General features: G+C 34.3%; 2 long non-coding RNA genes across 2 annotated transcripts in view; one reads left to right on the top strand and one right to left on the bottom strand.

Moving 5' to 3' along the window:
• Positions 1-26348, bottom strand: part of LOC144312228 (uncharacterized) — a 113811-nt gene that overhangs the window by 34268 nt on the left and 53195 nt on the right. The window lies entirely within an intron of this gene.
• The window catches only part of LOC144312227 (uncharacterized), a 158483-nt gene that overhangs the window by 126210 nt on the left and 5925 nt on the right, over positions 1-26348 (top strand). The gene's annotated exons all lie outside the window — the stretch shown is intronic.

The following is a 26348-nucleotide window of genomic DNA, read 5'->3' as shown; positions in this document are numbered from 1 at the left end:
GTTGATATCAAGATGTCTGCTGAGGTCAGCAGAGTTGAAAGCATTAACATAGTGTTCCTTATGTATATGCTTGGGAATTCAAGCTCTCTCGTTAGCTATTCCCTCAGGATGAGGAGCTATTTCTGTATGAATGATATTAAAGTAACTCCACATTCAATGGAGAGAAGGCAAATTAGGTAACTTGTTTAAGAAAAGCTTTTTAAAGTCTGAATTATGGTACAATTTTAACATTAATTTTTGAAACTAAACCACCATTTTCCAGTGTAGTGGTAATACTGAAATAATAATAATAAATTATAGGCAAATGACAAGAATCTACATTTTCCTAGGACCAGTCAAATGGAAAACGAAGATTATCAAATCATTGGATAAACATTATCCCCAAACCTCAGATGTTTTGCTGTACATATGTAACCACCTGAGTATTTGGGAATGTCCATTTGGGGCTGATATTTTCTCCTCTCAACCAGGGTCATTTGGCTATCAAGCAAATTACGCAGCAACAGCAGCAGCAGCAGCAGCAGCAGAGGATGAAGGACAAAGGCCCATGTGAAAAAAAAAAAAACTTTGGAATATCATGATATCAGGGTCTCCTAACATGAATTGGGGTCCCAGGCAGAACGTTTCATGATTCCTTCATTAATGCCCATGGAAGCTATTGATTGGACTCTACTCCTAGTCTGCTTAAGCAATTACAAACCTAAGAAAAAATTGTTACTTGAATCTGGGGTCTTTTATTAATAAGATTAATTGGCATAAAATTTAATAATTGAGAAAGGATACCAAAAAGGAAGATAAAATAGGGGTTCTAATGAGAAACAGATACCCATCCCCAAGGAAATAAATGTGAGCATGGATGTAATGTTAATATAAAGAGAAGGGAAAAATATGTAGCTGCTGCATATAGTGGCAAGCTCTCTCCTAGGGCTACATACTGGCTTCCAGTTCTGTTCCCCCTATTATCTCTAACTCGGAAAAATTCTGCTTTTGGAGTTGAAATTCTCCATGCTTTGTTTTACCCTAAGGGAATGCATTCAGTTTTTCTGGAAGTTTTTATTTTGTGAAAGCTAAATCTCTTTTTCTTTTATCTTGGCAATGATGTATTTTAACAAACACATAGCTAGCAGTCCCAGCAACAATTAGTCCAGTCTCCGCATTGCCCCACAAGGGAATGGGAAACACCAGCTCACTCCCACTGGCATCTGTATCCTTGTTCATGTTTTATCTTCTCTGGCATGCCTTTCCTTCTTTTTGTTTCTTTGACTGTGACCAATCACAGGGTCAGCCTGAGTTCCATTTGTTCCATGAAGTTTTTCTGAAGGATTCTGGTCCCCTTGATCTCTTTTCCTTTCAGTGCTGATTGACACTGAAGGATTGATTTAGTCCTTGGCTATAAATTATCTTCTATCTATTTCTCTCTTTCTCATTAGCTAGATTGTAGGCCGCTTGAGAGACTAGAGATCGCATCTCCCATGAAGGTCTCTTCATAGAGCAAGTATGATCCTGGACATGTGATATTATACCATATGCTACATATCCACTTGTGAGAATGGCTTAAGCAGAATAGAACTGCTTACTTGGTTTTAATCGCTCCCATGGCATTGATGAGGGAATTTGTTACCTGGGAACCCAGTTCATATTAAGAGACCTTGATATCATATTTCCCAAAGGTTTTTTTTTTTTTTTTCACATGGGTCTTTGTCCTTTGACTTCTTTTGTTTGAGAGGAAGAAACCCCTTGAAAAATTTATTTGAAAATATTTTCTAATTATATCATTAATGGATTATAAGAGATGACTAAGGTTTCTCTTATAATAAATTTATAAGAAAGTTACCACAAGTTAATGATTGTCCACTCACTGTGAAAAAATTTCAAAAATTCATAAGATTTATTATTTCAGACAAAATTTTTCTAACATCATTTTTTTCAATAAAGTATCTGACAAATGCTGTTTTTCATAATCTCTTGGGACACCCTTGTTGAGTCAGATTAGCATTTTACAGATTGTTTTTCCATGTGTTAAAATCCGATATACCTGAATTTTTTTAAATTATTATACCCGAATTTTAAGAATATGACTTACAATTATTCATAATGCCATTTTCCCAATTGGAACAGATCCCATATTGTACTAAACCAGTGTTTTTCTAAAAATGATTCTCATATTTCTGGGATAAGTTGGATGAGATATTTTAGGGAAGTGCATCAATAAACATTTTAGATTTTAATTATGCATATTTTAATATGTAATAGAAAATATATAGCAGGTATATAAAAGCTTGATTCACTGACATTAGTGCTTAGGATAAGCTATATAAATATGGTGAGCCAGGGTAAAGAAAATTATCGAGTATTTAGGTAGTTACTAAGTCTTTTTTTTGATGCATGAATAATGGCAAAAATTGTAAATTTATTAGAAGAGATCCAGTTAGAGGAAACATAGTTCCAAACCAAGACTAGATCTTCTATGAAGAGGGCAGAGAAGAGTTTATTAGCACTCATTCAGTGAGAGAAAAATATGTTCCTAACATGGTGCCTCCATTGCCTTGCATGTATTTCTAATGAAGGTCTTCTGCATGAATGCTTACTATAGGTTGAACATAGATAGCCCAGGTTCACTGTGACCAGGCCATCCACCTGGAATTGTGATAGTGAATACATTTCCATCTTCTAAATTTTTGATGTTACCATACTCTGATGAAGTATAACACAAACAATCTGCTAATGAGAAGCATTTATATTATATCAAAATGGACAAGATTTTCTATAAGTTATAAACTAAAGAAGATTCTGTGGCAGCTCTACAAATATCACTTCCACTTGCATCCAGTACTTTTTCTAGAGTAGGACAGAAAAGATGGAGAGATACAGGAGAGGCTGGAATTACCTCTATCTCTGGTTATAATCTTGAGTTTAAGGCCACTGTATGTCCTATATGGTCATTATTCTAAAGCATATAATAAACTCTACTTCTTCTTCAGCTAAGTCTTGAAATATGACATATTTCTGCACTTCAAGCTAAAATATAGTTTTAAAAATTGACTGCAGCTAAACCCCATCTCTGCCTTTTTTCCAATGGTCATAAAATTTGTGAAATTAAAGGAATGTCCCTTGTTCCTTCTAAGTATCACTTTGAATGGCTAAGAATACAAGATGTTGATAAAGAGTAAGTCACGCCTGGCAAGTGACGTAGCCAGCATTACACAAAGAGATCATCATTTCCAAATTGTAGAATATAGTGGTCATTTTGCTGGAGATTAAAAAGTCATTATAGTTTAGCTGTTTGTTATACCTGGGAAGTATGCTTTCAGAATAGCTCTATGAAGAATTAAGAGCTGCCATTCTTTTGCTCTAACGAAGCCATTAGTGGAAATAGAAATCAGCCCTTAGAGGGGATTCTAAACTCTCAGCTCCTCCAGGAAGCTGCCATGTCTTATTCACGGAGGATTCCATGGTCCTAATGCAGAGCCTGGTCTATAGAAATGCATTGTTATTGTTACTCATCATTTTTATATTTGTCCATTCATGCATTTATGAACTTATTGTGAGTGTTACCAAAGACTAATTATATATTGATAGGTGGTCATGCTACTATTGAAAAAAGAGGGGAAAAGGAAGGAGGAGAGATTTGAAAGGGAGAGGGAATGAATCATGACAATCTAATTAATTATTTATTTATTAGATTGAAACACACTTTTTGCTACTAAAAATAATCTAAAAATTAAACAAAAGTTAAAAACATTATATGATTGTTTAAAGTTGGTTTCTTTTCACTTACTTTAGCAGATCATAATTATATCCTATAACTCCAACACTAAAAGAAAACATTTACTCAACATTTTCATAGCTTTTTAAGCAAAGCAAAACATTGATTTAGGCTGAAACAAGAATTCTTATCATTCCCATCCACTATAAACTCTCCATTAAGCACAATTGGATAATAATGTAGTGTGACCACTGCTGATCTCTATCCCTCTTTGCCTCCACATCAAGATAGTAGTTCTCATGATTATAAATGTGTTAATTTGAAATCAAGAATGCTACAGCATCACTAAAACTAACAGTTTTAAAGTTTACAGATCATTAATGTGACTTAAATTGACTGAATGACTCAAATATTGTAATTACAATTATTCTCTACTAAACCACTTGGTGAAGATTTGAAAATATTGTAAACTAAAGTGCTGGTTTATAACTGAAATCCAATGTGGGTAATCTCTTGATTTTCCCTCTCTCTTTCCCTCCCTCTCTTTTATAGCTTTTTCTATCTTTCAACTGAACTAGACTCTGTGTTATTTTCACCCATAGATTGCTCTGGCTTTACCATTTGAAGAAATGAAAACAATATTTCTGTTTACTGTTCTTTCTTAATATAAGGGCCTAGTGTATAATAACAAACATTTCTTCTAATGACAAACATTCTGCATTAAAGTTTATTAAATTATCTATAGGCTTTAAATCTTCATTTATATGTACATAGTTGAAACAACACAAAGGAACACCAAAGGAATTTGATTATCAAGATACATTTGAATTTATGAAAACTCCTAGAAACTGGCCAATGATTGTGTTAAAAGTTATTTTATTTACTACTGTATTATCTGAGTGAATTTAATGCATCAGTAATTTAGATACCTGGATTGCTTTAAGACTTTGGATTTGGAGAGTTCTCATTACATATAAAAGCATACTGCAGTGTCTTTGCTTAGGGAGCCCAACCTGTGTCTATAAACCCTTGCAAGGTTTTCTTCATTTACTGCAGGGGGCCGAAACAAGTAAGCAGATAGGGATGTTTTAAAATAAAAAGGAAGAAAAACCTATTCTGTCATATGACAATTCTATGATACTTCTAAGGATCAACACTGGCTGTAAAAGAGGACAATAGAGGGTGTGTGTGTGTGCGCGCGCGCACGCGTGTATGATTTACATTTGCAAGGACATTTAAAAACTGTGCAGTAACACTGCTTTCTGAAAAATAAATCAAGAAATCAATCTCATCTACAAAAGCATCAAAAACAATAAAATATTTAGAAATACATTTAACCAAAGAGGTGGTAAGAGACAACTTTGAAAACTACTCTGAAAGCAGAAGACACTGATGAAAGAAACTGAAGAAGACACAAATAGATGGAAAAATATCCTGTGTTCAGAGATTAGAAGGATTAATGTTGTTAAAATGTCAACACTACCTAAAGTAATCTACAGTTTTGATGCAACTTCTCTCAAGATTCTAATGGAATTTATTACAGAAATAGAAAAAAACACTCCTAAAATTTACATGGAACCACAATAGACCCTGACTAGCCAAAGAAATCCTGAGAAAGAAGAAAGCAGGTTTCATATTTCCTGATTTCAAGCTATACTGTAAAAGCTATAGTAATTAAAACAGTATGGTACAGGTATAAAACAGACAAGCAAACCAATGGAACAGAGTTGAGAAATTAGAAATAAACCCAATCATATAAAGTCAACTAATATTTGACAAGAGAACCAACACTACTCAATGGAGAAGAGACAGTGTCTTTGATAAACGATGCTGGGAAAATTGCATACTTCACATGGTGAAAGGATGAAACTTGACCCCTATCTTACACCACTCACAAAAATTAACTAGAAATGACCTACAGACTTAAATATATGACCTGAAACCATGAAGCTCCTAGAAAAAAAAAAAGAAAAAAAAAAAAAAACAGAAGAAAAGCTACTTGACATGGGTCTTGATAATGAATTTTTGGAAATCACACCTAAAGCCCAAGCAACAGAAACATGAACAATTGGGACTACATCAAAATAAAATTTCTGCACAGCAAAAGAAAACATCAACAAAGTAAAAGACAACCTATGGAATGAGAAAAAGTATTTGCAAACCATATATCTGATAAGGGGTTAATATCCAAAATATACAAGTTACTCATGCACCTCAATAGCAAAACAATAAAGCAAACAAAATCCAATCCTTCCAAATAATCCAATTTTAAAATAGTCAAAGGGGCAAAGAATCTAAATAGACACATTTTCCAAAGAAGATGTATGAAAGGCCAACAGGTACATGAAAAGATGGTCAACATCACTAATCACTGGAGAAATGCAATTTAAAACCACAATGAGATATCATCTTATACCTAATAGAATGGCCATCATCAAAAAGATAAGAGATAACAAATGTTGGCATAGATGTGGAGAAAAGGGAACCTTTGTACACTGTTGGTGGAATTGTAAATTGGTGCAGCCACCATGCAAAACAACATGGAAGTTCCTCCAAAAATTAAAAATAGAACTACTGTATGATCCTGCAATTCCACTTTTAGGGATATATCCAAAGGAAACGAAAACACTAACTTGAAAAGATATTTGTACCCCTCAGGTCCATAGCAGCATTAGTTACAATAGCCAAGATGTAGAAAGAACCTAAATGTCCACCAGGAGTAAGTGGATACTTACATGCACACACACATATAACAATGGAATATTTATTCAGCCTTAAAAAAACAAGAGAGTCTTCCCATTCGTGACATGGATGGATCTTGAGGGCATTATGCTAAGTGAAATAAATCCAACAGAGAAAGACAAATACTGTATAATCTCATATATGTGGAATGAAAACAAACAAAACAGCAAATTCATAGAATGAAGAGATCAGATTTGTGGTTCCCAGAGGTGGGGATAGGGAGTGGAGGGGGAGGGGCAATTGGAGGAAGATGGTCAAAAGGTATAAACTTCCAGTTATAAGATACATAAATATTAGGGATGTAATGCACAGCAAGATGACTATAACTAGCTCTGCTGTATGATGAAAAATTGTTAAGACAGTAGATCCTAAGAGTTCTCATCATGGGGAGAATCATTTTTTTTTTTTTTTGCTTTCTTTTTATTATAGTGATATGAAATGAAGGATGTTAACTAAACCTATTGTGATAGTCATTTCACAGTATATGTAAATCAAACCATCATGCTGTACACCCTAAACTTATACAATGTTATCAATTGTTTCTCAGTAAAACTAGAAAAAAGTGCACAATAATGACTTGCAAAAACAAATACTGGGACCAATGGATAAAGTAATGCTCCTCCTCTGTTTCACAGGCTGGTGGCAGCCTGGGAATGCATACTTTTGAAACTAGAAATGAGGCTCTGGCAGGGCTCAATTTACATGGACTCTCCAGGGATGATTAGGAAGTTCCTATCCACAACTCTGTTCCTCATTGATTCTTCCTTGTGATTACTCTTAAAAAAAAAAAAAAAATTAAAATAGGGACGCGTGGGTGGCTCATTGACTGAGCGTCTGCCTTTGGCTCAAGTCGTGATCTTGGGGTCCCAGGATGGAGTCCCGCATCGTGTTCCCTGTAAGGATCCTGCTTCTCCCTCTGCCTGTGTCTCTGCCTCTCTCTGTGTGTCTCTCATGAATGAATAAATAGGATCTTTAAAAAAATTAAAATAGTAGTATATACTCTTTTCTCTGTTAAATCTTATTCAGAACTCCAACATGAAAGCAGGAAAAAGCAGATCAGCTGCTTTTGAAATAAGAGTAAGAGCACTGGAGCCTGGCTGCCGAAGCTCTTTCCTGTCCAAGTCTCCCTCTGTAATCAGTTCCTCTACGGACTCTTCTGGAATATGGGGAATGTTCTAGTTATTCACTTATTTGGGTTAAGACTCTCAAGGCCTTAGCTACAATGTAACCATCTAGAAAGGCTTTCATAGTCTACCATTACTTATTAGTAATTCCTACCTTCAATCTCTTTTGTTAGCTAGTAACTAACAGAACCCAAGTGGCTGAGACAGAGAAGTGACCTCTAATTTGATGAGAGATTGAGGAGAAAAGTAAACTATTTTGGATTGTGTCAGAGAGAACATGAAAAGGCTAACACAAAAAGAAGAACTGAGCATTGGGGAAACAGCCTTTAGAATGCTGGTTGTCTCGTAGAAGGAAATAAGTAGGCCAAAAGGAAGGAATTATTATGGAAAGAGAGAAAGTAGGTTATGGAAATAACACTAGTAATTACTTTTAGGTGTAGGCCTCTGCTCTTAAGCTTGCTAATCTGGTTCAATGTTTGCTCCATTTGATGAGAAGCCTCATTAAAATCGGAGACTCTTTAAGAGCTTATTTTGCCTGAGTGATGGCCTGGGAGACCAATAGAGTACTTCAAAGAGGAAAAAAAAAGTTGCCCAAACTTCCCAATGTAGATCCTAGACCTACAGAGCCAGATGTAGATCTAGACTTTAAGGAAATCTTTGGTTTAGAGGTCTACTTGGCTATATTTTTGAGCTCAATTTGATGATAACTGGTAACTGACTTCCTTCTTGAATTAGCCATTTATTCCCGAGGATGTCTCAGAAACCAAAAGGAACAGGATTGCCTTTTGTAGTAAATTTGCCCCAGTCTCTGCTGGATCCTCAGATTCTTTCTTCAGCTCGTCATGTGAGTTGTATGAAAGTTTTGAAAATTATTCCCATTTGTCAAAGGTCACAGTGGAGAAGAGTAGTTTAGGTGTGAAGGAATTCAGGTAAGCAACTCTGTAATGAGTTCAGGGGTTGATTTTGCATAGAATTTATATGTAAATAAGAAAGAATAGCAAATAGAGAGATTGAGAATCATAGTGAGCTAGTTTCCCCATATCATCTTTTAAATTATCTGTATTTTCCATTTACTTATTCTGCTTTTTGAACACATTTGTAAGGAGTGTAATGTCTAAATGCATCTATTTCCCTGAATATATTCAACTTGAGTGCTTCTGTATTTGATGCCCTCAATACAGTGTTTGTATACAATTTTCACATATCATTTGTGTTTTGGGAATTTAGTTCAAAACACAAAGATATTTTTCAACATTATCAACTTTTAAAAAAATCCTTACTTCGTTCCATTCTCTCTCTCTCTTCTCCTTCTATAATTCCAAATCACCTATAACAGAATATTTGATATTGTCCTATTGGTCCTTAAAAGCTATTTCTTTTCTCTAATTTTTTTCTCTCATCTTCAGATTGAATAATTTCTATTTATCAGTCTCCTCTTTCTCTGTCATTTCCATTCTGATGTTAGGCCAGCCAGTGAAGTTTTTGATGATCTATTTTCCAGTTCTAGAATTCCTGTAGTTTCTTTCTATAGCTCCTATGTCTGTGCTGAAAATTTCTATCTTTTCATTCAGTGTAAACATATTTTTATTTACAATATTGAACATAGTTACGGTAGATATTTTTAAGTCCTTCTCTAATAATTCCAACATGTGAGTCATCTCAGGTTTGGTCGTTTGGTCTCTGATTATCTTTTCTATTTAGAAAGGATAGCATTCTTCTGTTTCTTTTACAAGTAATTTTGAACTCTGTCTTGGACATTTGGAATGATATATCATGGAGACTGGGGATTCTGTTACATTCCTTCAAAGCATGTTGATTCTTTTTTCTTCTAGTAGGCAATTAAATCATTTTGAACTCAAAATGAGAATCTCTATCTCCCCTCTAGTGAATGACAGTCCAAACTTTAGTTCAGTTCTTTTATCATTAGCTAGGCTACTAAATCTATTCTGTGAATATGTTCAGGTATCACCCAAAGATTTGGACAAAGTTCATAAAAAGAATGTGAGATTTTCTCTGTCTGTATTTCTACATTCTGGAATTTTCCTCTCACTTCCCATTATGATAGTTGCTCTGAACTCTGTCCTCTGGTCTTGAAGAGAGCTAGTCTGCATGCTTTTCATTAAAGTTTTAGCTAGCTCATACAATCTTTGCCCTCAGGTTACAACAACAACAACAACAAATATGGAGGAGCTCACTTCATACTCTTTCCTTCTAGCAAGTGTTAACTCCCCTCTGTCGTTTTACTGCTTATTCATTCTCTAGTGCCCTTGATGGTTTTCTCCCTCTAGTTTTTACAGTTGTTTTAACTTTGTAGTTTTACCTTTCACATTTATGTTAATCCACCCCATATTGTCCTTTAGTTTCAGTGTTAAGTGAAAACCAGTTTTATTTTTTTCATATAATGAGCCAGAGTTCCCCGCCATTTATTAGTCTGTCTCTTCCCCCATTATAGTACAATGCTCATCATACAAAAAATGGTCTGTTTCTGAGTTCTTTAATCTGTTATAATTTGTCTGCTTCTGTGAGAGTAGAAATTTTTTGTTAGAATGCATTCATCATATGTCAATATCTGGTGATGTAAGTCCTCTCCTTGCCTTTTTTTTTTTTTTTTTTTTTGACTATTATGACTTCATTTCCTTAGAGAGGTATCACTTCACAGTAAAATTGAGGGGGAAGTACAGAGGTTATCCGTATACCACCTGAATCCACACACACATTATCATCATCCCCCACCAGAATGCTACATTTGTTATAATTGGTGAACTTACACTAACACATCATATTCACCCAAAGTCTACAGTTTACAATATGATCCTCTGATAGTGTTGAACATTCTATGGGGTTAAACAAATGTATAATGATGTGCACCTATCATCAAACAGAGAGTTTTCATTCCTCTAAGAATCCTTTGTATTCCACCTGTTTATTCTGTTCATCCCCTGCCCCCACATTGGCAACCATGGAACTTTTTACTACCTCCATAGGTTTGTCTTTTCCAGAATATCAGAGTTGGAATCATATAGGATATAGCCTTTTCAGACTGACTTATTTCTTTTAATATGCATTTAAGATTCTTCCAAATCTTTTCATGGCTTGATAATTCATTTATTTTTGGAGCTGAATAATTTTCCATTGTCTAGATGTAGCATAGGTTATTTATTCATTCACCTAATGAAGGACATTTTGGTTGCTTCCAAGTTTTGATAATTATGAACAATCTGCTACAAACATTCATGTGCAAGTTTTTGTGTGGACATAAGCTTTCACTTTTTGGGGTAAATAGCAAGGAGCATGACTGCTGGATCACACCATAAGATATATGTATAATTTTGTAAGAAACAGCCAAATTGTCTTCCAAAGTAGCTGTGCCATTTTGCATTTCCATCAGCAATAAATGTCAGGTGCTGTTACTTGACATCCTTGTCATCATTTGGTGATTGAATGGATTTTGGCTATTCCAATAAATGCATAGTGGTACCTCCTTGTTTTAATTTTCATTTCCCTAATGACATATGATGTGGAACATCTTTTTATATGCCGATTTGCCATCTGTACATCTTCTCTGGTGAAGTATCTGTTAAGGTCTATGGCCAGTTTTTAAAATTGGGTTGTTTTTCTTATTAGTGAGTTTAAGAGTTCCTTGCATATTTTGGATAACAGTACACTTTCAAGTGTGCCATTTGCAAATATTTTCTGCCAGTCTGGGGCTTTCCTGTTCATTCTCTTAACATTGTTTTTCACAAGGCAAAAGTTTATAATTTTAGTGATGTCCAGCTTAACAATGCTTTCTTTCCTGAATATGCCTTTGGTGTTGTATCTAAAAAGTCATCACTGTACATAAGTACACCTTTGTTTTCTCCTGTTATCTTATAGGATTCTTATGGTTTTGTATTCTATATTTAGGCCTGTGATCGATTTTGAGTTAATTTTTGTGAAAAGTGTAAGGTCTGTGTCTAGATTTTTTTCTTGTGGATGTCCAGTTGGTTGAACACCATTTGTTGAAAAGATAGTCTGCTCCTTGTGTTGCCTTTGTTTCTTTGCAAAATATCAGTTGACTATATTTATGTGGTCTGTTTCTGGGCCCTCTTTTCTCTCCTATTGATCTATATTCATCTCTTCTTTCACCAATACCACATTGTCTTGATTACTGTAGCTTGATAGTAAACCTTGAAGTCAGATAGTGTCAGTCACCCAATTTGTTCTTCTTCAACATTGTGTTGGTTGTTCTGGGTCTTTTGCTCCTCCATATAGGCTTTAGAATGCATTTTTCAATATCCATAAAATAGTTTGTTGGGGTTTTTATTGTGGTTGCATTGAATACCTTCATCAAGTTGTGAAGAACTGACATCTTGACAATATTGAATCTTCCTATCCATGACATGGAATATTTCTCCACTTATTTAGTTTTTCTTGGAATTTGTTTATCAGAGCTTTTTGTTTTTTTTTTCATATAGATCTCGTACACATTTTGTTAGATTTATTCTTAAGTATTTTGAGGGTGCTAACATAAATGATATTACATTTTTATTTTCAAATTCCACTTGTTCATTGCTGGTATATAAATAAGTAATGGACTTTTTTGTATGAAATTTGTATCCTGAAACCTTGCTATAATCACTTTTTAGTTCCATTTTTTTTTGTTTTTTTGTTTTTTGTCAATTCTTTCAGACTTTCTACATAGACATCTACAATCATGTCATCTACAAACAAAGATGATTTTATTTCTTCCTCCCCAATCTTTATTTCCTTTTCTTACTGCATTAGCTAGAATTTCCACTACAATGTTGAAAAGAAGTGGTGAAAGGGAACTCCTGTCTTAACCTGATCTTAGGAATTTCCAGTTTCTCACCATTAATGATGAGCTAATGATATTAGCTATAGTTTTTTTGTAGGTATTCTTTATCAAGCTGAGGAAATTCCTCTCTAGTCCTAGTTTACTGAAACCATTTTTTTGTTTTTGTTTTTTTTGTTTTGTTTGTTTGTTTTTTTGAATGGGTGTTGAAATTTGTCAACTACTTTTTCTGCATCTATTGATATGGATGTATAATATTTCTTCTTCTTTCGTCTGTAGATGTGATGGATTACTTTAATTGATTTTTGAATGTTGAACAAGGCTTGCACATCTAGGATAAATCTCGATTGGACATGGTGGATAATTCTTTTTATACATTGTTGAGTTCAGTTTGCTGTTTTCTTGGGGATTTTTACATTCATATTCGTGAGAGATATAGTGTGTAGTTTTCTTTTCTTATAATTTCTAATTTTTGTCATCTAATTTTGGTATTAGAGTAATACTAGACCTATAGAATGGATTAGAAAGTATTCCCTCTGTTTTTATCTTCTGAAAGAGATTGCAGTGAATCAATAATTTATTTCTTTTTTAAGAGATTTTATTTATTTATTCATGAAAGACACAGAGAGATAGGCAGAGACATAGGCAGAGGGAGAAGCAGGCTCCCTGTAGGGAGCCTGAATATGGGACTCAATCCCAAGATGCCAGGATCATGACCTAAGCCAAAGACAGATGCTCAACCACTGAACCACCTAGTATGTCCTAACAATTTATTTTTTAAATGTTTGGTAGAATTTACCAGGGAACCCTTCTGGGACTGATGCTTTCTGTTTCAGATGGTTATTAATTATTGATCAAATTTAAAAACAGATCTAGGTCTATTCAGATTGTCTATTTTTTCCTGCATAACTTTGCTCCATTTATTTGTGGTATATTAATGTTTCTACCTGCTTATCTTTTAATAGTTTTGAATTGTTTTACTCTTATTTTTCTTCTTCCTTATTTTCTATTGGACATATTAAATTTACTTTTATCTGGTTTGAATTTTAAGCTATGTGTTCTTTTGTTTATGAATGTATTTGTTTCTATGTGGTTACCTTAACCTAAGAATCATAGTTACATTTATTTATCTCTAAAGATTTTTGTAAAACACTTTAAAAAAAAGATTTTATTTATTTATTTGAGAGAGAAAGATACTGAGAGAGAGCATAAGCAGGTAGGAAAGGGAGAAGCAGACTCCATGCTGAACACGAAGCCAGATGTGGGGCTCAATCCCAGGACCCTGGGATCATGACCTGATCTGGAGGCAGATGCTTAACCAACTGAGCCACCCATGTGCCTCAAAATACTTTTTAATATGTAAAATTTACATCAAATAAAAAACCAGAGAAAATTATTTAATGAAACCAATAGACCAGCATCCTACTTCAACTGTTAGAAACACATTGCCAATGTTGTTTCATCTATAACTTCTTCATGCCCACACACCCAAAAAATTATTTTAAGCAAAAAAATTTTAAGCAAATCTAAGATTTCATGTCATTTTACCCATAAATAGTTGAGTTTTTATCTTTTAGAGGTATATTCTGAAATATTTACTATAACCAATTATAAAAAGCTACATTCTATGCAGGCAGCCTATGAAAGTGGGGAAAAGCAAGGAAATCGCTCCTTTCCTAGAGCCTCCAGAAGGAACCAGTTCCGCTGACAATTTGAATTTAGCTCAAACTGAATTTGTATTTCTGACCTCCAGAAGTGTAACAGAATATTTGTGCTATTTTTAAGCCACTAAATGGTAGTTTGTTATAGCAACAATCAGAATCTAATACATTGTTGATACTGGTCATTTTTTCTAGGACTTTTCATGGCTAGAGCAAGAAAAAACATTAGAAGATTAAATACATTATGTACTTTCACTATTACTTCAAAGTCAAATTCAGAACTGAGTATTTACTTATTGTCATTAAATTTACATCATATCTATTTTCTCCCATGACCCAAATCTCAGTTCTCAGTGACAAAAAAAAAAAAAAAAAAAAATTACTCATTTGCTTTATCACAGATTACAAAACACCAGTTTTAGAATAATACCATTGCTACCACCAAAAACATGATTACTGAAAATGGTTTATTCTTGTATTATTTCCCACTGAGAGTGTAAAATAAAATTACTGCATTTTAAAGTCATTTGGAATAGATCTTCTCTGCGTGAAATGCCACCAACTGGATACTGAGTTAGCTTCATTTGTTTAATTTTTAGATTTTTAATGATTTCTTTTTGATTGAATTTTATTTTATAATCACATAAAATATTTTTATTGCTCCACCATTAAATCCACAAATCAAAGTTTGGCTTCTAATCCTGTTTCCCGCCCCCCACACTATTCTTCCTCTATTATGAGTACATTTTTTAAAAATCGCTGGACAAATGTTAATGATTTGCTTTTAAAAATAGTCCAGATAACACTCTTAACTATGCATTAGTAACATAAAAAAATGTGCAATCATGGACATTTTAAAATATACTAAGAGTGCACAGAAAGAATTATTAAGTGACCTGGACTCACACAAACCTCAGAATCATCAGCTCCTGTTCCCCTCTCCCACTCACTTATCCTTTTCTTGCATTATTTTGAAGCAAAATCCCAAAAAGCAAATAATTTTATCAATAAATATCTTAGGAAGTATCTGTAAAAGATAAGGAATCTCAAAAAATAAACACAATTATTAAATCAGCAAATATAAAGCATTAAAAGTTATAGATCATCGTTTATTTCTATTTTTTATTTCAGTGTAACTGACATACAATAGTCTATTAGTTTCAGGTGTACAACAATAAGATATCACATCATATCTGTCAGACTGGCTACTATAAAAAAGCAAAAAAATAACAAGTGTTGGTGAGGATGTAGAGAAAAGGGAATCATCAAGCACTGTTGCTGGGAACATGAATTGGTGCAGCCACTATGGAAAACAGTATGGAGGTTCCTCAATAAAATAAAAACTACACTACCATATAATCCAACGATTCCATTTCTGAGTATTTATCCAAAGAAAACAAAAACACCAATCTGAAGAGATGCATGCATCCCTCTGCTCATCCTTTATTTTTTGTAATTTTCTTTTTTTTGAATTAGAATTCAAATAAGGCCCATCCATTGAAATTTTTCTTTAAAAACATTTTTAATCTCTAGCTTCTCTCTTCATAGTTTTTTTTTTTCTTACAATCTTTTCTTTTTTTCTACTGTTGGTAAAGATCTATTGGTTATTCTATAGATTTACTCATAGTTGGCATTTTTACAGATTGTATCGCTCTGATGCCATTTAACATGTTTCTCTGGTCATTGTATTCCCTACACATTAATACTTGAATCTGGCATCTTGATAAGAGTTCCTCAAAGGTGATGTTTTGTTTTTCAGTCAAGAGACACATACTACATAGTTCTGTCTTTGGTGATCAATTCTTAGACCCATTAAGTCATTAGAAGTTGCAAAATGATGATATTTTAATTGTCATTACTTTGTTAATTTTTAGCTGGAATTCTTCCGTAAGGTTAAACAAACTTCTCATCTATTTGGTAAGGCAATGATACCTGATACTATTCATAATCAAAGCCAGGATTACAGTTTGATTCTTTTTATTTACACATTTTCAAAGTAATAAGATGATTCCCTGGTAATCAGGGATCTCCAGAGAAACGGCCAATAGAATGTGTATGTGTGTTTAAGAAGTTTATTTTAAGGAATTGGCTCACATGTATAGAGGCTAAATCCCAAGACCTGCAAACAGTAAGCTGAGACCCAGGAAGCCAGTGCTATAGTTCCAGTCTGAATCTGAAGGCCTGAGAACCAGGGGAGCTGATGGTGTTAAGTTCCAGCCCAAGAGCAAGAGAAGACTGATGTCCTAGGTCAGCAGTGAGGGAGGTGAAGTTCATTCTTCAGAGAGAATCAGATTTTTTGTTCTATTCAGGCCTTCTACTGATTGGATAAGGGCCACCCACACTAGAAAGGACAATCTGCATTACTCAGTTTAACAATTCAAAGGTTAATCTCATATAAAACACCCTCATAGATATATCTAGAATAATGTTTGAGCAAATATCAGGTTACTCCAGGGTCCATTCAAATTAATGCATAAAATTAACTATAATATCTGGCTTCCTCAAACAGGAATCATTTGCTGTTTTCTATTCTTTTTTCTTTTTAAAAAAAGTCACCATGAACTCATGGATTTAAATATATTTCGTATGTTTCTAGCCATTGAAATTATTTTCATTATTGATGCTCTAATTTTTCCACCCTTGGACCCTTCAATTTGGCTCCTAAATCATTTTGACATAGTAACAGTAGGTTTTGACAGCCTCCTTCTTTTCATTATGATATTCACATTTTTCATGTACCTTTCTGGCCCTAAACTTGAATCTGTCATTTCCCTGAGGAGCCTTCCTTCTTTTTAGAATAAAATGCCATAATCTGGGTGTTAGGGGTGCATATTACTTATACAGGTGGTTGATTATTTAAAATTTTTCCATAGATAAAGCTAGGAATATGTAATTAATTCTTATTATTCTAATTCAGAATCATAGAATTTTGTTTCTTTTTTTAACTTTTAAAAGTTTAAAAACATTTAAAAGCCACTGGGTGGCTCAGTAGTTAAGTGGATGACTCCTGATTTCAGCACAGGTAATGATCTCAGGGTTATAGGATCAAGTCCAGTGTTAGGCTTCATACTTAGCAGGGAGACTTCTCGAGATCTCTCTCTCCTTCTCCCTCTGCCCACCACTCACTTTTTTTCTCTCTTTCTAAAATAAATAAATAAATAAATTTTTAAGAAAAAAAAGGATTAGTTTATCAAATAATAACTACTTACTGGATCCTACATTACACACACAACAATATCAGAAGAATAATACCTAAAGTACCACCAATAATATGATTGTTGAAATAGCTCAAGATTTATTTTTTGGGGGATGCCTGGGTGGCTCAGCAATTGAGCATCTGCCTTTGTCTCAGGAAGTGATCCCAGGTCCAGGGATTAAGTTCCACATTGGGCTCCTTGCAGGAAGCCTGTTTCTCGCTCTGCCTGTGTCTCTGCCTCTCTGTGTGTCTCTCATGAATATATAAATAAAATCTTTTAAAAATTATTTAGTTTTTGCAGGTCTTTTATCCTTATGATTTATTCATTGGTCTAAGTAGTCAAACTATTATGTTTTAAACTCACTTGGAGCAGTATCTCTGTATCTCACATGATACACATATACATTCATTTCATTCTATTTTTAAAAATAATTAACAGATGAGTTGCCATATGATGCAGCAATTCCACTTCTAGATATTTATCCAGGGGGGGATCCCTGGGTGGCGCAGCGGTTTAGCGCCTGCCTTTGGCCCAGGGCACGATCCTGGAGACCCGGGATCAAATCCCATGTCGGGCTCCCGGTGCATGGAGCCTGCTTCTCCCTCTGCCTGTGTCTCTGCCTCTCTCTCTGTGACTATCATACATAAATAAATAAAAATTAAAAAAAAAGAAAAACCCTTAGATATTTATCCAAAGGAAAAAAAAATCACTATCCTGAAGAGATATAGGTAACCCTATGTTCATAAGCATTACTTATAAGAGCCAAGACATGGAAACAACCTAAGTTTCCATCAATGGATGAAGAATATTATTAACCCTCCCCCCAAAAAAGGGATCCTACCATTTGTGACACATGGATGGACTTTGAAGAATTATGTTAAATGAATTAAGTCAGAAAGACTACTATATGATCTCACTAATATGTGTGATCTAAAAAACCAAATTTATAGAAACAGAGAGCAGATGTGGTTGCCAGAGGCAGGAGGTAGGAGTTAGGGGGATTGGAGGGATGGTCAAAAAACATTAACTTCCAGTTATAAGATAATTTGGGATTTCATGTACAGCATGATAACTATAACAATACTGTATTGTATATTGGAAGGATGCTAAGAAAATAGATCTTAAAAGTTTTCATCATAAGGAAACAATTTTTGTTTGAGGTGATGGGTATTAACTACATTTTTGGTATTCAATTCATAAATATACACATACCAAATCATTATATATTGTACACCTTAAACTTAGACAATATTATACACCAGTTACATCTCAATAAAACTGGCAAAAATTACCATCTTTTTTTTAGCACATTCTTAGATTTATAGGATAATTTAGCAGATAGTGTAGAGTTCCATATACCCAACCAATATATCCAACCCCAGTTTTTCCTATTGTTAGGCTCTTGCTTTAGTATGGTACATGAGTGTTGTACATTACAATTAATGAAAAATATTGATACATTATTAATAACTAATTAATAATCATTACATTGTGATTCACTCTTTGTGTTGTACAATTCTATGGGTTTTGACAAATGCATAATAATATGTATTCACCATTAAAATTTCTTTTTTTTTTTAAGATTTTATTTGAGAGAGAGCAAGAGAGAGAGCATGAGCAGGAGGGAGGGCTAAAGGGAGAGGGAGAAACAGACTTCTCGCTGACCAGGGAGCCCAATGTGGGACTCAATCCAGGGACCCAGGGATCATGACCTGAGCTAATGGCAGATGCTTAACCGACTGAGCTACCCAGGTGCCCTACCACTAAAGTTTCTTACAGCATGGTTTTACACCCTAAAAATCCCCTGTGCTCTGCCTTTCATCCTTTCTCTCTCCTCCTAAACTTGGCAACCACTGATCTTTTACTTTTTGCTTTTCCCAAAATGTCATATCGTTAAAATGATATAGTATGCAGCCTTTCCAGACTGATGGCTTTGAGTTAACAGTACACATTTTAGATTCTTCCATTTTTTTCATGACTTGATAAGTAATTTATTTTTATCACTGAATAATATTCCATTGTATGTATTACTGCTCTTTATTCACCTATTGAAGGACGTTTTGGTCACTTTCAGTTTTTGGCAATTACGAATCAAGCCACTCTAAATATTTGTTTGTCACTTTTGTGTGGACATCTTATTTGGGTAAGTATGTAGGAATGCAATTGTTGGATTGCATAGTAAAATTATATTTAGTTCATTTATGTGAAAGGATTCTGTTCTGATTTATCTTTTTGCATATGAATACCAATACTCTGGCACCATTTGTTGAAAAGAGTACCTTCTTCCATTGAATTGTATTTACTTCTTTATCAATGATCAATTAGTTATATTCATATGAGTCTAGTTTTTATCTCAATCTCTTTGTCCTGTTCCCTTCATTCCTTGCAGGTAAATGCTTTAAAATATATGTATCCATCTACTTTCTTAAATTAAAGGGAGCATACTACATACTGTCTTAGTCTGGTCAGGCTGTTTAAACAAGATACCATAGTCCAGATGGCTTAAACAACAGAAATCTGTTTCTCACAGTTCTGGAGGCTGTGTAGCCCAAGATCAAGGTGCCAGATAATTTGGTTCCTGGTGAAAGCCCTCTTCCTAGTTATATCCCCACATTCTGGAGAGAGCAGGGTGAAGCAAGCCCTTACCGGTCTCTTCTTAAAAGGGCAGTAATCCCATCATGAAGGCTTCACCCTCATCATGAAGGCTTCACCCTTACCACCTACATGTCTTGTCATCAAATATTATCACATTGGGGATTAGAGTTTCAACATAAGAATTCTAGGAGGACATAACGTTTTATTCATAGTACATACTTCTATCTAATTGGATTGGTCAGAAACCCCAACACAATGTTTAATAGCAAAGGAACTAGTGGCTAGCCTTTTCTGGATCTTTGTAGGACAGAAATACACTAGCATTTGAATAGATAGACACGTAGGTAGGTAGGTAGACAAAATGTTAAGAACTTCTTCATTCATTCCTATTTTATTGTTTTTAAAATTAATAAAATCTATAATTGAATTTTGTCAAGTACCTTTCCTGTATCTATGGAGATGATAATTTTTTGCCTTTACTTGACTATAATGATGAATTATAGTAAGGGTTTTCAAATGTCAAACCACACAAGTCTATTTAGTCATAATAATCATGCTCCAATGTGTTGTTCGATTCTGTTTGCTAATATACGAGTTGTATAAAAATTCTGCAGTATTATATTTTTAAGTGAGATTAGTCTGTATTTTTTATGAAGAAATCTTTGTCAGGCTTTTGCATCATGTTTTAATTGCTTCATAAAAGTAAAGTTGGTAGAATTTGCCTGTGAAATCTTCTGTACCTAGTCCTTTTGTGTGTGTGGGGGGGTGGGGGGGTGGGAGGTTCTCTTTTACTATTTTTATTTCTTCTATGGAAAATGATCTGTTCAGATTCTTTATCTCCACTGGGTTATTTTTGGTAAGTTGTAGTTTTCTAAAAAATTACATTTTATATTCATTTATTGAAATATAAAGCCATATCTTCCTTCCAAAAGAGAAATATTCTCTCTTGCATTATTTATTCTTTTGATTTTTCTAGAATTTTAGTTCTAATTTGTTTCAGATGTCTTTTTTACTTAAGTTGTTCTTATTTTTTATATGACAATATGTTTTAAAAAGTGATTTAAGTACATTAATTTCTGCATATCTTTATTCTCCAGAGACTAGCTCTATTTTGTTAGAGCACTTTCCTTAAAGAGGGCACCAAAGTTTGGACTTTGTCTGGCAAATCTTGTGAGGATATTTTTTCAATCAGATTTAAATGACATATTGGTAAATATAAAATATTATGGTCACAGACTTTTTCTTTCTACACCTTAGGAATAATACTATATTATCTTCTTGCTTCTTTCTTTTCAGTGTAATCTTGTTTCTTTGTAATATATTTGCTCTTTCATTCTGGAAGCTTTTAGAATTTCTTTTTTTTTTTTTTTGGATGTTAGTTTACTATATTATGTACAGATGTAGGGTTTTATCTATTATTTTGTGCTCCATAAAGGTCCTCTTTTCAATCTTTCTATAAGTTGGGAAATTCATTTTTTTATCAAATATTTTTTCATTTGTGTTTTTAAAAAATATCCATCTAGTACTTCTATTACCCATCTGCTTTTGCTTACATTTGTAATCTTTACAAGTATTATTCTCTTTGTATGTATGTCCTATTTATTTTCTTTTCTTGCTGTCTTTTGGGAAAGGTCTTCAATCTGCTATTTCAGCACACTAATTTGTTTTACAAATTACAAACTAGTGCTCTTTATTCACCCATCACACTTTCACACCTCATATTTCACCTTGTTCTTTTTTTCTTTCTTCTTAGAACTTTGTAACACTCTTAATATCCTCATTTTCCATTTAAGTACATTCTTTATGCTTATTTGGATTATCTATTCCAAAAGTTCTTCATCATGCAGTTATTTTTGCTCAGTGTATTACCTTTATGTTATAGTTTGCATCTCAGCTGTGTTTGAAGTTATGTTTGCCTGGGGATAACAGCCATATGAGGCTCTTAAACTTTTTTGATCTTATTCTGCAATAAGAAATACATTTTACCTCTCATGACCCATTTGATATACATTACAAAATGATATTTGTAAATCTATTTTGGACATATATTACAAAATAATATTTATTTTATGGTGAGCAATGCACTGTGGTATTTCGTGGTCTATTTGATTTAATTGAAAAATACTAGTAACTAGTCACCATATTGAGTCCACACCCACAGACTGAAAATTCTATGCTATACAAGGGAAGGACTGAAGGACTGAAGGACTGAATGATTAAGAAGGAAGGATTAGAGGAATAAGCTATAGAGCCCTAGGCACCACAGAATCCCTCAGACTAATCTAGTTTGCTCCATTCCATTAGGCAATAGCTCTGTTTTGGCATTCACTTCTAAACTCTTAGAAGCAACACTAGGAGGTGACAATCCTTTCAGGTTATAAATTTCCAGCCCTGGGGGTTTGGTGGAGAGGAGATTGGATTAATGACTAGGCAAGGGTTACTAGACAGTTATTCCTACACCAGCCCCTCCCCCTCAAAAGGCTGCTCTAAGAACATCCACACCATAGACCTTTGTGTTATGTGTGATTTTTGATGTAAAGGAGCAAGCAATGATTATCCCAACACAACAAAGGGTAAGACAAGAGCAGAGCTTAAAAAATCTGCCCCAATCTATATTTCATTGCTGCTGTCAAGCTGCATTGGTCCTAAAGGGATTCCTGATTCCTCCCAGACCAATTCACAACAGCTTGTAGTCTCCCTGGGATTTCTCACTGTCTTTATGTTATTTCTCCAGATCAATAATTTTTTTTGCTTCTACAGTGTCTCCAGAGCAGATTATGTTGGGGGAAACTCAGCAGCCCTGTGTTAGGTTTTTCTTCAGGAATCTTCAAAATATACAGGCTCAAAAATCATACTTTTTCATGCCAAAGGCCTCAGTGATCAATCTGAGAAGTGTCTACCTCAGGTTAGGAATCAAGTGACTGAAGTGAGGATATATCATTTCACTTTTTTATGACTGTCTTTGCATTTATTTTCTTCTGCGTTGCTTGGGTAGCACTTATTCTTACAAGTTCTTGGTTAGGCTTCAGTGATGCATTTCAGCAGTATCTGTACAACCAAAGCCAAATAGGGGACTTTAGTCACTAATGCACGGGGAATGCAATCAATCAGAATAGCTCTGGGAAAACAGTCCCCACTTTCCTGGGTCACGTGGCTCATTAAGATAATTCAGGTCACTGTTTTTTTCCAGGGATGCATTATAGCCCATATGTGAGGATAAGTAACACTAGGGTTATCCAACAAGGAGATGAGATGGGTCTCTAACTCTAGAGTATGATATGAAGAGCTACAAAAATCACCTCTCCCTCCAAGAGCACCTCAATACCTGCTCTGACCTTTTCTTTAGTTAGTTTTAAGTTCTCCATCTTGCTTTGAAATTTGTTATTTCTAGTTTCTTTGAGCTAGAAAACTAAAACCAGAGAATTGTTTCTTATCCCCACCTATAAAGGTTATTTTGGATATTAGCACCCGTGATAATATCACCCCTCCATTCCAATTTAGCAGGTAAACTCTTCTACATCTGACTTTTTCCACAAATATATTTTCCCCTCCCATCTATATCTGTTACTACCTTCTACACAGTTGCTCACTGTGATCCTCAGGTCTTTCCTTGCTCTCACCAATCCACAACTTAATCCCGTTAGTTTTAACTTCTAAGTTTTTCTAGAATCCAAACACTTCTCTTCATTCCTGTGGCCAGCATCTTAGGCATCTTTCCCTCTAGTTATCTCCCACTGCTTTCTGACTAGTCTCCATATTTCCATATTTTCAATCTTGTTTTCCTCTAATGTTTTAACCATGTTAATACATTACTGAGAGTGTTCAATGTTACCCATTGCCCTTGAGGTGTTCTTCAAATGTTTTTCCCCACAAAAAAAAAAAAAAAAAAACATACCCACAAATACAGTGCACTTCCATTAGTATCAGCAGCAAATGCAGTTAATCTCATGATTTTGTGTGTATTCCAAAGTGGATTGGGGAAGATACGTAGGGACATATCTGAATCTCCTGAATAATAAATACATTATTTAAGCATAATATTTAAGCATTATTTAAGCACAAGTTTATAGCATAAAATTCTGTGAGTAGGGTGCACAAAATAATACTAGGAACCTATTAAAACTTAGTTTTGTGAGTATGTATGCGTTCACACAGATGTGTGCACAGATGAAATAACCAAAATGTGCTCTTCATATAGTAGGACGTCTACTCATAGTTTTTGAATAGAAGGAAGGTTTTAGGGATAAAATTGTAAGATAATTTTTGCCTGGGTCACCTAGTTTCTTGGCTAGATATTGGGGATTCCTGTGAATATATGAATAACTCATTTCAAACTGAATCAAATCATAATTTAATACAATGTGTCCCAATGTATTATTTGTGGAATGCTTATTTAAAAAAGAATTCCAGGGATGCCTGGGTGGCTCAGTGGTTGAGCATCTGCCTTGGCTAGGGTTGTGATCCTGGGGTCCTGAAATTGAGTAACCCCCCTCCCCGTACATCAGGCTCACTGCAGGGAGCCTGCCTCTCTCTGTGTGTCTCTTATGAATAAATAAATAAAATCTTTAAGACAAAAATTTAAAAATAAAAAAAAAATAAAAAGAATTCCATGGTGTATTAGTTTTCTATGGCGGATGCAACAGATACCACAGATTAACTGGCTTAAGACAATACAGATTATTACATAAAAGTTCTGGAGGTCAGGGATCCCTGGGTGGCGCAGCGGTTTGGCGCCTGCCTTTGGCCCAGGGCGCGATCCTGGAGACCTAGGATCGAATCCCACGTGGGGCTCCCGGTGCATGGAGCCTGCTTCTCCCTCTGCCTGTTTCTCTGCCAATCTCTCTCTCTGTGACTATCATAAATAAATAAAGAAAAAAATATTAAAAAAAAAATTTCTGGAGGTCAGAAATCTGATGTGATCTCACCGTGTTACACTCAAGGTATGAGTAGAGCTGTGTTCCTTCTGGAGGCCTGAAAAGAGATTCCCTTTCCTTTCTTTTCCAACTTTTGGAGACTGCCCACAATCTTTGACCCACAATCTTTTTTTCATCTTCAAAGCCAGCAATGGCTCCCTGAATCATTATTAGCATCTTGCATCACTCTGGTACTAATTCTCCTGCCTCTCACTTTCATGTACAAGGACCCCTGTGATTACATGGGCCTATTTGTTAATCTAGTATAATCTTGCTATCTTAATGTCAGCTAACTAGAAACTTTAATTATATCTGTGATCTTAATTCCTCTCTGCTACTTAACATACTCACAGATTTTGGGGATTAAGACATGGACATTTTCTAAGGGAGGGATTATTCTGCCTACCATCCATGGTCATATTTCTTCTTATAGAGTGTTAGAAATGACAATGCACAACAGCACAATGAACCATAAAACATCACTGCCAAGTGTGATTGTTCTAATTGTGCTCTACAGAAGGGTACTGGGCTGGGGAAGTTCAAGTAAAGAGAAGAAGTCCTGACTCATCTTCATTTGATGACCTCAACCGGATATTAAAATATGTATAAAGTTGCAATAATTAAAACAGTATGGTATCAGCAATAGAGTAGCTAGCATAATAAGACATAATAGGCTGAAATAAATTCATGTATTTTTAGGAATTTAACCTAGATTTAAGTTTTCATGTGACACATTTTTCTGTACTTTGTCCACTAATATCCCTAAAGTATGCTACATCAGCCAAATATTGGTTTTTACATATATGCAAATCACCAACTCTTCTACTCTAGTTCATAATATAGTTTTGGGAAGACTGTCATCATGTTTATGAAATTTTTGGTGTTTTGGAACATTTAAAAATTGCCTTCAGGCTATTATAATGAAGTAAAAGTGTAGAAATGGAAATGCTGATATTAGTAATGATGTATTTAAGATGTTATTGGCAATTTTCAGATGGGCCAAAAGTGTTGCATCTTTCTTTTCTATGGCAAGTTTATTGGGGTTAAGCTCATCAATTGTCTGGTTAGTTGTTAATATAATAAAACTAAAAATAATATACTGAGTCATGGAATTGTATTATATGACATGTGATTTTTTTCTTTCCCCTATAAGAATAGGCATAGTAGAGAAATGGAGAAAATAAATAGTTCATTAAAATTATAGCTTGGGTATCAAAGATGTTTTTACATCTATCTTTTTTCATATTACTTATATTACTCCAATAGTTTTCTTGTACACCACATTAATTTCCAAATGAATCAAAGATATAAATGAATAAATTCAGGGGGATAGAAAAGAACTACACAACATTACACATACTAGAAGAAAACATGAATGTATTTTCTATAACCTGAAATTTGGGGAAATATTTCTAAATATGTCTCAACAGTCTAGAAGCAATAGAAGAGCAATAAATTTAATTCCAGAAAACTGAAAAAGTGTATATAGCTAATTAAACACAGTAAAAAGACAAATTAAAACCTTTGGGGAAATATTTGCAATTTAATCACAGACATGGACTAATAATCCCTAATATATAAAGACTTCTGAAAATAGAGCAAAATGTTCCATAAAAAT

The sequence above is a fragment of the Canis aureus genome, chromosome 4 (assembly GCF_053574225.1).
Source record: "Canis aureus isolate CA01 chromosome 4, VMU_Caureus_v.1.0, whole genome shotgun sequence".
Taxonomy (NCBI): Eukaryota; Metazoa; Chordata; class Mammalia; order Carnivora; family Canidae; genus Canis; species Canis aureus.
Note: the sequence above shows the minus strand (reverse complement) of the source record. Positions and strands in the feature narration are given on the sequence as shown.